At 44.7% G+C, this 13,033-nt stretch overlaps 1 protein-coding gene across 1 annotated transcript in view; it reads left to right on the top strand.

Annotated features, from left to right (window-relative positions):
- The window catches only part of LOC149320536 (zinc finger protein 202-like), a 68,633-nt gene that overhangs the window by 18,071 nt on the left and 37,529 nt on the right, over nucleotides 1-13,033 (top strand). The window lies entirely within an intron of this gene.

Below are 13,033 nucleotides of genomic sequence, written 5' to 3' on the forward strand. Positions count from 1 at the left end.
GACTCTGTGGACTCAGACATTTCTTTAGTTGATTCAGCTCTATCGTCAACTCTTGATACTTTTGCCCCTTTGGCAACATGTGTGATTTGCCAGTAGATAAGAGCCCCACATGGTGTAGTTTGGATTATGCTCCTCCCACTCACTCCAATAGGCAGGCAGTAAAAAGAAAGACCTTCTGGTGACCCCACGCAGGTGGAGCTAACCCTAGAAGGCCAGTCTTGTCCTGCTTATCACTCCAGTATGATGTGTTTGCTGTTGCTCTGCAGCTTCTTCACTACAGCCACTCCAGTCCTTTTCTTCTCTTCATTTCTCTTGATGCCTTGGAAGCATGAAGAAAGACTTAATATGGCAAGGGCTCCCAGGATTGGAGAAAGGTCTTGGCTTTGCCAATGACTCTCACTCTCCTCCAAAGCTGCCCCCCTTTCATGGTGGGAGCACAGGAGATTTCAGCAAACAGCTTTATAGAACATCGGAGGCGTGGGACCAGATGGTGAGAGGTATCCCCTCCATGTCTCTGTTTCTCCACATCACCTCTGCCCAGCCCATTTAGGGCCAGGGTTCAGAGGACAGGCCAGCCAAAAGCCATGGCAAAGAATTTCTCTGTATCACCTCTGTCCAGCCTTAAACAGGGCCAAGGTCAGAGAGTCAAGCCAGCCAGAAGACACAGGAGAAGGGGTGATTACCAGGGGCCCTCTCTCTCCAGCCACCAAGGAACCTTTGCCAGGGCAGGCATTGCCAGGAGGCCTCTGCCATTGCCACTGCAGGCACTATGCCTAGCATAAGGTTTGGGACTCTGCCAGGAGGGGAGATAAGCTCTTGGCTCCCACTCACTTCCTTCCCATCTCTGGCCCCAATGCCACCCAAAATCCCAACAGGTGTGGGAGATCCTATTGCAGTCTGGGAAACACATGGTTGTGTCGCCAGGGCTCCTGCACATTCGTTTTGAATTCTTATAATGAGATGGTGTGAAAGGAGGCAGAGGGCTTCTCCTTTGGCATGTACAGCAGCCATCTTGGGCACATGGCTGTAAAGGAAGCTATACAGGGCCCAGCAGGGGCTGAAGCTTCCAACTCTAAAATGGTCTTTTTTGGCTGCCACAGAGCATCCCACAAAAAAAAACCCCAAAATGGCTCCATGTCCTCACCAGAGGGAGCATGGCCTCTGTCACCCATTTCTAAACAGAGGCTGGAGGGTCATCTGTTGGATATACTTGATTGGGATAAACTTGATTGGGAGTTCCTGCATGGCGGAATGGGATTGGACTGGATGGCCCTCTTAATCAGAGACAAACAAACAGCCTCCTCTCCATCCCAGGAGAACCCCCCCTTCCCCCATGAGTGTTTTAAAACAATAAAAACACCCCCTTTGCTTCAAATCCCATACAAACATCCTGTAGAATCCTGAGGGGGTTTGCCAGAAAGAACAACACAATTACCTCTTACCTTGTCTAGATAGTTATATTTTAAATAAGAATGCCTGCTTGCCATTCAACTGGTGCCTTGCTTGGTAGACGTATTGTGACAAGGTCTATCATGCATATGATGAATTGGGTTCAAGGCCATGAAGGTTCATGCTGGCAATCTCTTTCTTTTAGTTGGTCTCAAGGTGCTACAAGATGCCTTTGCATACTATTGTTATAAGGTTAGCTGCTGTGTGGGTGAGTGTCTTATCCCTTACTGGGTTTTCATGGCAAGGTCTGGTCCAAACAACACCATTGTCTACTGCCTTCTGATGCTGGAAAAATGGACTTCCTAGTGCCTATGCCTTGTTTTCTGATGCAACACATGCTCAGATTTAATATACCATACAGCTCCATATAGGGACTTACAGCCAGCCATCTGTATATCCAGTGTGTGTGTGTGTGTGTGTGTGTGTGTGTGTGTACAAAAAAAAAACCCAAACTGTGATTTTACTATTTTATATAAAATACTCCATTTTACTATGCCATTATATTTTATGTGACTTGAGCTTCCATGAATTTGGTACCCATGCAAAGCCCTGAAACCAATTCCAGTGGATATCGAGGGGCCACTGTACTATTTAAAATTTAGGTTTGTTTTCCTTTGACAGATCTTTTTGTGGAGAAAATTCTCTCCTCAAAATTAGATACCAGAGGGCTGTCCTTGCCAAGCCTTCTGTTACCATTTCATGACCCCTTAATCCGCAGTTCATTCAGCCAGAAGACCCCTCAGCTTCCTATAGGTTAATGATCATAGAGTTGGATGATTTTTTAAGCCTCTAGACAAGTTCATCCTCAGATGAAATCAGACTTAATTCTGACCACAGGCCCTGTTAACACAGAGTGAGTGCATCTATGCTTCTGCATGGACTCACCAATGTCTGCGAGATAAAGGTTAATCCAGTGTCTCCCTTGCCTAACCATGAAATTAGTCTTATTTTACACAGGTACACAGATGTTCCAGTAAAGAACTGCACATTGTTCTGCGATATTAGTTGGTGGTCAGACATTAACATTCCTCTTTCAGAGTGGTAAGTCTTCATTTTTACAAGTTAAATTACCTCAATATCACCTTCATTGCTATAACCAGTTGACAAGGTGATCAGTGGAAGCTGGCATAGGTCCAGATTGGATCAGGTTCCATTCTGATTGATTACATAAACCACCATAATCCACATTTTAGACCAGTTAAAACCCTGGGAGTTTAATTGGAAATCTTTTCTCCCCATTGGAATCACAAGGTTATGTTTTCCCTAGACTCACTACTAAAGGGGAAATAGGATTGGACCATAGAACAAAGGGCACCCATGCCTGACATACCTGCCAATCTCAGGGTGAGCCCAATTCCTCTCCATCTCTCTATACCAATACTAGTTGAAGTGGCAGTCCATTGACTGGACCTGCTACTCCTGTTAAACTCCCATAAAGAAATATAAACAGTTGCTATTTCCTCAGACCAGATAGCCTGGGAAACACTGTTCTGTAACATAATAGTTAGCATGGATATCCTTCAGAACTCCCTGAAACCGTCAGTCTTCTCCTTACAGCCATAGACAGACTTCACTTATAACCTCACTGTTGTGACACAGGCAAGGGACCAGGATGGGATGGCATCCCATCTCCATGGACAGAGACTCCTCAGGTGACTTGTTGCTTGCCTGGCCTACACAAAACCATTTGTGGGATTTATATCTGGCATGAGGGTGCTGTCTTAGTTCCTAAGGGGGACTTTCTCTAAACCATTTGCCTGGTTGGGGCCCCTCCTGATTGCTGCCCCTTTGGCACATTGGGGGGTCTGAGCCTGGGGTCCTGCAATCACACTAGCAGCCAAATGTTATTACAACTGACTCCATGGCAATTCAGCTACTCCCAGACCCCCCCTTTTTTTAGGGTGAGCTCTAACCTCCTCAGAATTCAGAACCATACCACTCCACCCCCCGTCTTCTCCTTCATTCTCCCAGACATTGGAAAAAATTTAAAACATACACCATACTGGAGAGCCAGCCACCCATAGAGGAGAAACAGCTTTCATTCCTCTGACATCCCACTTTGTTTCCCTTTAGCCCTGTTCTGTGGGCAAGAAGGCATCAGTCTCCATGCCTAGCAGGTGGGCCAGGCCTGGCATTACTACTTGCCATGAATCCTTGAGAGGTTACCACTAGAAACCAAGTCATCCATGCCAAAGAGTGCAGGTGCATGAGCACTTCTGGCCATCATTGGTCCTATAGCAAAGACCATCAGGGTGACTACATGGAAGCCACCATACACTCTTGTTAGGCATCACTAGCTTGACCGCTTGGCTCGGCTGAGGCTGCTGTTGACAGCAGGGTCTTGCAGCGGGTGCTCAAACCTATGTCTCTGAAGGGCCAGTGCTGCCCACCCTGTTTAGGTTGGCATTGGTAAATCCCAAACTACAGGATGTGGGGGTCTTATCTACTGGAAATGGACATATCACAGGTAAGAGCCAATGTCCCTTTCTCTCTACTACACTCTTTTTCCAACTATCGTCCCATTTCATTGTTACCATTTTTCTCTAAGGTTCTGGAACATTCTTTTTATGTACACTGTATCGAGTTTTTTCTAATAATTCTATTAAGGATATTTTTCAATCTAGATTTCGTCCGCTGAACTCCATGGAGACGGCCTTACGAAAATTACATATGATCTTCTCCAGGCCAAATTTAAAGGCCTGTATTCAGTTCTTATTCTTGCTTTTTCTAAAGATTTTGACAGTTTATCATGGCCCTTTGATAGATCTGCTCCACAATAAAGGATTTACTGATTTAGTCCTTAGTTGGTTCAGATCATATCTTTCAGACTGGTCATTTGCTGAAATAGCTGAAGGCCAGGTATCTTCTTCTTTCTCTTTGTCAGTTGGAGTTCCACAAGGCTCTGTTTTGTGCCCATAGTTATTATCTTTATACACCTCATCTTTTAGTAATCTCATCACTTCATATGGTTTTCAGTATCACCTTTATGCCAACGACACCCAGCTATACTTCTACACTCCAGAATGTTCTCCAGATAACAAACAACGTATAACTTCATGTTTTTCAGCCACCTCAACATGGATGTGTCATCGATGTTTAAAACTTAATATGGCTAAAACAGATTTACTAATTTTTCCACTAAAACTTACTTTACAATTTACATTTTCTATTAAGGTCAATAATGTCCGTATCCATCCTATGAAGGAGGCACATAGCCTTGGCTTTATTTTTGATTCTTCATTGTTGTTTGCTCCCCAGATCCAGGCTGTACCTAAGTCATGCAGATTTTTTCTTTACAATATTGCTAATATTTTCTATCAGTCTCTTCTGCTAAGACTAGTTCATGCCCTGGTTATCTCTTCATTTGACTGCTGCAGTCTTCTTTTTACGGGGCTTCCTTTGTCGCATTTTAGTCCTTTAACTTCCATTCAACACTCTGCTGCTAAGGTTATCTTTTTATCTTGTTGTTTTGATCATGTCACTGCACTCCTGGTATCCTCTCCACTTGCTGCCTATTCCTTTCAGGATCCGGTATAAGCTGTTTCTGTTAGCATTCAAAGCTCTGCATAAACTTGGCCCCTTATCTGTCAAATCTTATGTCACCATCCTGCTCTAGATCTGCAGTCCAGGGGCTCAGGGGACCTTGTTCAGCCAGGGATTTCATCTTCTCTGGATTGGATTCATCCTTTCTCGCTTGCTGCAACTCACTCTTGGAACCACTTTCCCATATGGATGATTTCCTCTTTGGCTAGCTTCAAATCTGAACAAACTTTTTTTTTTCTTGGAAGCATTTTAACCTGTAGTGGTGCAGTGGTTAAATCCCTGTACTGTAGCCACTCACTCAAAACCATAAGGTTGCGAGTTCAATCCCAGCAAAAGGGCTCAAGCTTGACTCAGGCTTGTATCCTTCTGAGGAGGTCGCTAAAATGAGTACCCAGATTGTTGGGGGCAATTAGCTTAAAGTTGTAAACTGCTTAGACACTGTTAGTTCAGTATGAAGCAGTATAGAAATGAAGCTGTTTGTTTATTTTGTTTGTTTTGATATTGTTTGATAACCTAGATTGTTGATGTATTACCTCTTTTAGTTTTATGGGGTCATAGTTATATTTTAATGGAATAATTTGTCTAATTAGAGTATATTTTATCTTATGACTTATTAGATTGTATGCGACAGGCAGGTTATGTGTTGATTTTATGATGTCTGTAAAGTGCCATGTAGATTTATGGTACTAAATAAACATTAATAATAGTTGTGATGATGATGATGACGACAACAGAGTAGCCCTGAAGGATTCTGGTTCTCAGTTAAAACTCACCTTGTGCATGAATGTATGTGCCTTCAAGTTGCCTTTTGACTTGTGGCAAGCCCATAAATTTCATAGGGATTTAGAGTATTAGGGAAGGAATACTCAGAGAGGTTTTTGCCAGTTCCTTCCTCTGAAATATAAACTACAGCACCTGGTACTTTTTGGCAGTGTCCCATCCAAGTACTAACCAGAGCTGACCTTGTTTAGATTTCAAGATCAGTTCAGATCTGGGGCTTGTTTTTAAAACTTGCTTTATTAATACAGAAATGATATTGAAAGAGAAGCAGTTTATAGTTAAAGACTTAAACAGGATTGGCTTTCCCAGTACTAGTAGTTTGTGTTTAACCTAATTGTTATATAATAAATCCTTACTGTTTTCCCTTTCTACAACTGTGTGTTTTCATTCACGAGAGAGAGAGAACTGTTCATCTCACTTTACCACATTGAACCCACTGATAACACTCCTTGTTCAAAATAGCAGTCATTTTGATGCTGTAAAATTCAAATGTTTACTTTGTCACCCCACACTTTCCAAAGGGGACAGCTCATAGGCCAAGGAACTGACTTCAGAGCATGAATGTTGCTTGAACAAGGACTTGTAGTTTATTTGCAGAAAAGCAGAAACCAATACGTGCAGCACTGGTACCTGAGAGTAAGGGACAAAGCCGCTTTGTTTGCACAGATATAGGGCAGCAGGGGTTTCTTATCAGTGGCCAAACTAACTTTTGACTAGGACATGCTGGGCTAGCCTAATATTTAGGCAAAATAAGCATTTTCCTAGAATGCTGAGTCAGTAAGGAAGGGGGGGATGTCCAGTGAGCATCCATTTGCCTGCATGACTTGCTCACTTTCAGAGAATGGAGGACAGCTGTCAATTTTGTGCAAATTCAGAACTTCTGTGCATCAAAGAGTCTAGTGTTGGAACTATACTAATAGCAATTAAAACATACATTTAACAGAATACAACTTTAGAACATAAATCGTGGAAACCGGACAGAATCCATGCAGCAACATGGTTCTGACAACAGCCTCCATTTTGGTAACTCAACTTTGGCTCTCAGTTTAGAACAATTCTTTTGAGATGTTTGTCTGAACCACAGGTATAACATCTCCTAACTCCATAAACTCTCAATTGGCCTTATCACACTTGTGGAATCCCGAACAGAAACAGGATTTAAATTAGAAAAAACAACATTGCTGCCAAAGTGAAATAAAGCAAAGATAAAGTGAAGGCAAAAGGGACAAAAACAACAGCTTTTTACTTTCAGAACTTCTGAAAGTAAAAAGCTGCCATTTTTGTCCCCTTTGCCTTCGCTTTATCTTCGCTTTATTTCACTCTGGCAGTAATGTTGTGTGAAAAACTTAACGCATTTGCGGGTTTTTCTAATTTAATTCTAATTTAAATCCTAGTGTGATAAGGTCCAATGTGTTATTACTCTTTTCTTCTGTAATTACTCCACTTTGTGTTTGTTGTAACAGTTTACAGACATTGTCTCTTGCTCATGTCTCCTTTCCCATTCCTGCAGCAACTTCCCTGTTACAAACTCCAGTGTCAAGTCTGATTCTGCCATTGCTTCCATCATGGCACAAATTATTCCATCCCACGTTTCATCTAAGAAGGATAGAACTATGTGTACTTGATGTAGAGATGTAGAAGTCATAACTCTTCTGAAGATCTGCAAAAATGCCTTTTAGTAACTATAAATGTGTAGGCGTTGAGCCTCCTGCAGCAAGAACTAGGTCAAGACAGTGACCAAGAGAATGAGTTGAAGAGTTGGAATGTGGTTGGAGGCCAAAAGAAGCTAGGAGAGAGTTAAAGTGAGATGTTGTAGGGTTATTGGAATCGTCAACATGGATATTGAAGTCACCGAGGATCAAAGTGGGGACTGAATCTGAAAGAAAGAATATCAGCCATGATTCGAAGTCTGAGAGGAACTGGGTGGCAGAACCAGGCGGGCGATAGATAACTGCAACCCGGAGCTGTAGAGGAAAAAAGAGTCTAATAGGATGAAACTCAAAAGAAGGGAAATGATAGCTGGGGGGATAAGATAGAACTTGAAACTGGCAGGAGTTAGATAGCAAGATACCAACCCCTCCTCCTCAACCCTCAGGATGGCTTGTGTGCGTGAAGGAGAGACCACCAAAAGAAAGGGCAGCGGAGGTTGCAGTATCATGGGCTGGGAGCCAGGTTTCTGTGAGAGCAAGGAGGTTAAAGGATTTGGAGAGGAAAAGGTCATGAATTGCTGCTGCTTTAGGGGCAGCAGAGCGGCAGTTCCAGAGGGAACAGAGGAAGGGAAGCAGGGAGACAGGGAGAGGCCGGATGGGGATCAGGTTCGGAGAAATGTGGGGAGCCATGGGAAGGATGGGGTTCACACAGAAAAGAAAGAGGTGAAGCTGGCTCTCTTTCTGAGGTGGTAAAGGAGTTTGAGGCCTTTACAATTAAAGGTCAACAACAACAATAACTAATAACAAAAACAATAATAATATTGTCAGCTCAGGCCTTCTGGGGAAGAGTCCGATACAAGCAGGAAATTCTTCCAGGCAGCACAGGTTATTATACTTGTCCTTCCTCCTGTGGAGAATTCAGGGACCGGCAGGAGAGTGAGGTGGAGCCAGGTGCCTTCTGTTGGGGGGGAGCAGAGTTCCTTTGTGGAGGGTAGATGGGAAGGCCCTGCCTTCTTTTCCCTCAGAGACACCACTTCAACTGCCATAGCTCTGTGCTATGGAATTCTGGGGATGGTAGTTTTTCTAAACATTCAGCCTTCTCTGCCAGAGACCTCTGGTGCCACAACAGACTTCAGTTCCCAGAATTCCATAGCATTGAGCCATGATAGTTAAATAATCAAACTGAACTATTTCTGCAGTGTGGAATGTTAAGAGGGTATGGAGGGCTATCCATGCAGGTGGGCCTCTCCTCCCTGCTGCCATGTGGGCTCTGGGGGACAAAGAGCCACAAAGTCCAGGAAATAAAACTTAAATCCCATTAGCAAGACCAAAACATATACTTCTTTTGTGTCCCTGGCTGCCTCTGTCCATTGTGGGATTACCAGGCGAAGGCCTTCTCCGGCGGCTCAAGAGGGCCTGTAGTTTGTTGTGTCCTCCATTTTTCTTGGATGTCCTTGTGATGTCCTGCCAGGACTGATTGAATCTCCCCCGGCATTTTCTTTTGTGTTGGTTCAGGCCACAGAATATTTTAGTGTAGGAAAATTAATTGTATTAGTTGTGGGAGGAGCTGTAGGATCCCCTGCATTATTTCCAGGTTTGGTTTGCCCTTTCCCAGAATGCTCTGCTCTAGCTAGAGGTTTTTAGTTTGGAGCAGTCTTTGCTGTGAGCAGGCAGAGAACTGTCTTTTGGTGGCATACAGGACCAGACAGCCAGAAAGGGCATTTCTTACACCTCAGCCAAATTAGTTACCATCAGCAAGCAAATAAAGGAATTCAGGAGCTGAAAGACCCTGCACCAGCTCCATTGAGTGAGGAGAGCAAACTAACATCAAACCCAGAAAGATGACAACCTGAAGATTGCTGCAACTGTAAAGTACCTTTTGTTTAGAGCTGGGGAGGAGAAAACTCTTTATTTTTGTCCTTTAAATTAAATTTCCCCCCTTTTGAACTTTACATTCAGCTTCAGAGCCTTTTTGGGTAAAGAGTTTGATCTCACCAGGGTACCTGCCACCACCTTTAGTTGGGTGTGTTTTCACAGTCCTACAGGCAAATTTTGTCCTACATTTACCCTACATTTTTTCTATGTTTTGTCCCGGTTTGGTGGTGGCAGATTATGGCAACCCTAACTGCAGATGTGCTTTTATAAAGTGACAAGGAAAGTTTCTCCAGCCCTCCTCCCTCACTATCCTCCAAATGCTGAAAATCTATCTCCTGGGTTTTGTTTCCCAGAATCAACATGAGCTACATAGAAACATAGAATCATAGAGTTGGAAGAGACCACAAGGGCCATGCAGTCCAACCCATTCTGCCATGCAGGAACTCTCAATCAAAGCACCTCTGACAGATGACCATGCAGCCTCTGCTTAAAGACCTCCAGGTGAGGAGACTCCACCAGTTTCTGAAGGAGTGTGTCCCACTGTCGAGAATCTTGACAAAACACTGGCCTGTGACTAACATTATTATATTATTTTTCTTTTCTTTTTTATCCTGTATCATTTTGAACACCTTTCCCTTATGAAGAAGTGTGTGGAGTCTCCCTCCTTGGAGGTCTTTAAGCAGAGGCTGGATGGCCATCTGTCAGGTATGCTTTGATTGAGAGTTCCTGCATGACAGAATGGGGCTGGACTGGATGGCCCTTGTCTTGTGGTCTCTTCCAACTCTATGATTCTAAGGAGCCAGTGGAGCTTTTATGCATTTTGGTTGGCCCTGTAAAGGTATCGTTGTTTTGTGGGTTTTGGATGTTATTGTACTAAGTGGAGAGAAATCATGCCAAGGAACACATCTAGGTTGTCAACAGAAAATTTAGCACCAGAGGCAGAAATAACATGGAAAAAACAGGGATAGATTCCTACACCACAAAAAGGGCAATCAGATCAGCATGTTTCTGCAAGCCTTTTTTTCAAAGCTAGGAATACACATATGTGAATGGAACAATCTGGTATGCCTTGTATAAATAAACCAAACATTTTGAACCGCCTGGAGACTGAAAGTTTTCTTCCCAAATGTATGTGAGGATGATTTTTCCTTTTGCCATCCTCCACTTTTCTCATGATTTCCACTTAGATGGCCAAACTTCAAGGACTCTATGCTTTTTAAGACATGCTAGGAGTAGTTGGGTGAGGCTTCCCTGCGCTCCCCTTTTCTCTCTGGCTGCATTCATGCTGCAGAAATAATCCAGTTTGACACCATTTTAACTGCCATGGCTCCATGCTATAAAATTTTGGAGGCAGGTGCCACTGACTTTCCATACCCAACAAGGAAAAGTTACTTGCACAGCAAACCTTCCTCCTTTCCCAGCTCCAGCCTTTTAGCTTTGTTTCCTGCAGAGAGGTTGATGCTGCAGCTTCACCTGGAAAGCCTGTGCTTCTCCATTCCTCCTTGGCCACTTCAATGCGGATGCTGCTAAAAGACTTCCAGCTGGACAGAAGACGAGAATTTTCAAAAGATAATTTTGTATCAGCAGCTTTTTGTTAGTTGAGGTCCACTTGGAAATGTAACAAATGTTTTTAAAAAGTATCTCACACACACCCCAGGCAAGAAAAATAGTGAGAGATCCTCGATTCCCAAGAGAGGATTTAGCTGTTTGGCTTCCCAAGCGTTAAACTGAAGGAAATGGATTCCTAGAGAGAGAAATGGGAACAAAACAAATGAAGAAGAAGAAGAAAGGTTGGCTTCCTCTCAGTCAAGAGCTCCTCCTTTCCCCTCCGGGCCCTGAATCTCCTTCCAAGGAAGGGCCTAGAAGTGGGGCAGCCCTTGGGAATCCAGGAGAGAATGAAAGGATTCAGGGAAGGGGAGTCTCCTGGAGAGAGAAGGAGCCTAGCTGCTCTTTAGGCAGCTCCTGTGTATCTTCAATTGGTAAATTCTTCACCTCTTTTTCTCTCTTTCTCCCCCCCTCCTTTCACTTTCTTTTTCTCTCTCTCTCTCTCCCTCCCTTCCTTCCTTCCTCTCCTTCTCCATTGAATTGTTTACATTGTTCAGCTGATGAAGAAAGCAGAGTGCCCAAAGCCAGTGTTCCTGGATTCAAACCTCTCTCTTTGAGAAGATGGATGCCTTTTGTCTTCTGGGAAGGAGGCAGGGCTCTTGGGTTAAAGGTCTCTTCTGTGCTGGGAAGTCCTTGTCTCTCTCTCCATTCTAAGGGTTGGGGATTGAATGTTTGATTTGGATTGCTTTAAATGTGTTATTAGTTGCCTGGAGGCCCATTATCCAGAGAAAATCATGGTACAAACTAAAAAGGAACATTGCTTTTCTCTTACAACCACTGAGTTTGATAAATCAATAACAGTTTGTGAATAAATGGAAACTGGGAGAGATTGCCCTGCCTCCCCCCTTGAAAAGTCTTCTGTGAAGAGACTGAGCAGAAGACCTGAAGGGTGCCATCCCAGCCCTCCTCCTTTTCCACAGGATCAGTTCAGGATCAGAGGAGGAGGAGGAAGAGTCCTTCATGGAGAGGGAAGGAGGGACTTTGGGGCGCTTTATGGGGCCCTTTCCAGCTCTAAGGGGGACCCCTTCCTCCTCTTTCCCTCGGACACAGCATGAGGCTGCCATCCTGGACTAGTAGCCCCATGGACCATCTCAGGGGAAGGGGTTTGGGAGAATGCCTGGGCCACTGCCTTTCCATGAGACCTAGAATCATAGAAGCATAGGATTAGAGGAGACTGCAAGGGCCATCCAGTCCAAACCCCTGCCATGCAGGAATACACAATCAACGGACCCTCAACACATGGCCATCCAGCCTCTGTATAAAGTCCTCCAAAAAAAGAGTCTCCTCCACCTTCCAAGGGAGTCTGGCGAGTTACAGACCGCCGGATTGAGGTGGTCTGCTGCCGCCGCCGGTTGCTGCATCCGGGAACCGCAGCAGCCAAACGGCACAGTTCCCGGACACAGCAAAGAAGGAGCGCAAAAATCGCGCTCCTTCTTGCAGCCTGGAAGAGACGCTGCGAGGCGCTAGTCGCGCACTTGCGGCGTCACTTCTGCCGCATGATGTGCGGACGCATAGCGTCCGTTACGTCAAAATGGCGGCAGCTGTGTGGAACGGCCGCCGCCATTTGTTACGGACTCAGTCCGGGCTAGGGTTAGGGGCATCTGGAAGAGACGCCCCTTTCTAACCCTAGCACGGACTGAGTCCATCCTAGGGTGCCCGTTTGTAACGGGCCTCTGTTACACTATCGAACAGCTGCTACCTTTAGGAAGTTCTTTCTAATGTCCAGATGGAATCTCTGTTCCTGTAGTTTGAATGCATTGCTCCGGGTCCTAGGCTCTGGAGCAGAAGAAAACAAGCTTGTTCCACCTTCAATATGATAGTCCTTCAAATGCCCAAAAAGGACAGTCTCCCGGCGCCTAGTTTTGGTCCACAGGGAAGCCACAGCCTCCAAACCGGGCCAGTCATGAGGGCCAGTGGCGCCCTTGTGACATTGTAATGGTGCCGTGACGTGCAGACGCTGTGCATCTGGCACGTCATAATGGTGGCACCTGTCTGTACTGGGTGCTGCCATTTTGACACACTTGTCCCGTCTGAGGGGTGAGGGACGTCTAGAAGTGCCGCCCCGAGGCACCCCTCACACGTGACGAGGTCTGGACTGGGCCTTAGACAAGGTATTCACATCATCTGTTAAC

This window comes from Sceloporus occidentalis, unplaced genomic scaffold (genome assembly GCF_023333645.1).
Source record: "Sceloporus occidentalis isolate IW3139 unplaced genomic scaffold, rSceOcc1.0.p SCAF_1, whole genome shotgun sequence".
NCBI lineage: Eukaryota > Metazoa > Chordata > Lepidosauria > Squamata > Phrynosomatidae > Sceloporus > Sceloporus occidentalis.